The sequence below is a fragment of the Trichoplusia ni genome, chromosome 22 (genome assembly GCF_003590095.1).
Source record: "Trichoplusia ni isolate ovarian cell line Hi5 chromosome 22, tn1, whole genome shotgun sequence".
NCBI lineage: Eukaryota > Metazoa > Arthropoda > Insecta > Lepidoptera > Noctuidae > Trichoplusia > Trichoplusia ni.
In genome coordinates, this window is record NC_039499.1 from 3,881,389 (window position 1) to 3,883,262 (window position 1,874).

Genomic DNA, 1,874 nt, shown 5'->3' on the forward strand with positions numbered 1-1,874 from the left:
AAAAAATGATGGCCTCCCCGTACAAAATTTTAATTGTGATTCACCGTGATATGGTTATGTAGTGTTTTTTTAATGTTCTCGAGAAGATCCAGTTGTAAGGGTCGCGGTTTGGCAACTTTTGGCGTTAATACGTATTTAGGTATCGTGCAATTAACGCTACATACTACGCTACACATCCTAATTATCATATTATTTTATCATTCAAAGGACTCTAAAAAGAGAAAATAATTATCATTAACCAGTCAATCTCGATTGTATTTCCGACTCTCATTTTCTAACAATTACCGATCTGGTAAACAGCATTAAGTTTTGCATTCAAGTCTTCGCAATTCTAGGCACGTCGTTCCGATTACCTGTAACCGACATGATAATTGCATAAATAGATTCCTATTAAACCCAGTTCTGTATGAAGAAAAATCCTACCACTACACCTTATGGCAAGTCTATTCCCTTTGTGGAAGCAAGATAGTGCACTACACAGTATATGGTGTCGTCCCTCTTCCGCATCATTTACAGTTCCGGTTTTAAATACGATGGTACGTTTTGAGGACGGGTATCTTGTATTCTAGTGCCATCAGGAAAACGCCAATAACATTTTCTCACCACCACATTTGTACAGGGAAGTTGCAAATTGGTTTCGAATTAAGTACTAAGTGGTAGCTTGTGGAAATCTAATCGTTATACTGGTTTTATCAAGGTCTACTGTGGACATCCTATACTTCGCAGACAAGTGATATGTCTACAAGAAAATAATATTGGTACATCGGATCTATTATTTTTGCAGTCTGCCAAAGATGGGGGTATTGGGAGTTTATAGCGAGTCTTTGGAGCATTGTATATCCCAATTTATGATTTCTGGAATTTGTTCCGACATTTCTTCTCAGGGTATTAAAATAGGAAACGCAACAAAAAAGTTAGCGTTACGAAGGCTCATTCTACTTGAACGTTAAAGTTGCTAGCTATAAGGTTGAAATTCGCAAATCCTTGTTTTTCCCTTGCGTTCAATTGTACGCACATAAATAGTCTGATTCCTCTACAAGTTGCAATTCAGTTATACATATATTGATTTTCTGGTACAGATGGCAGGTTTTCTAACTTATCTCGAATGATTAATGGTTCTTCATATTTTCTGCGTCAATTGACTTATGATGGTGCTGGTTTAAATGTATGCAGGCCGGAAACATTTCTTCATTTCATTAATTATTGTAAATATAGGAGAACGAGGATCTGTCTAAAGATCTTATATTAAAATTTCTGTATTTGATTTTAAGCTATTTAGTTCTATCCGTCCGTTTTTCAGTAATTTTTTTTTTTATTTGCATGTCAAAATCCCACTTCGAGGTTTCCGATTGAGTTGAAACTTGGCTTACGTTTAGTTTTTAAGTATTGCGGCTAGAAAATGGCAGTAGGATCCCTGCAATAAGCCGTCACAATCCCATGGGGATAGAGCCGTTACATATGTCTCAGACACTTTGATACCAAATAAATAAAGCAAGAAAAACTAAACGCAAACGTTTACATTATGCATTTTGAACTTAAGAAACTTTTACTTTCCGTCCATTTCAAAGCTCTATAATTTTCTACAAGTGAATGAAATAAAACCTTTCTTATTGAAAGTGCATCAATCGTCAGAACAAAAAGGTCATAGCTTTTAGCTTACACAATATAAAAGTATTAGTATCTAATACCGGACAGACTGAAACCACTTTCTATGGACTGATTAAACCATTAAGTCGTTTATAAAATATTGCATTGTAGTGCCACAGATATGTTGGCTAGACTACGGTTCTAGTGCGACACCTGTATCGAGATTATATCGATAAATTTTATCGATAAAAGTGAAACTATGTGTGCCACCCGCCATTACACATTCA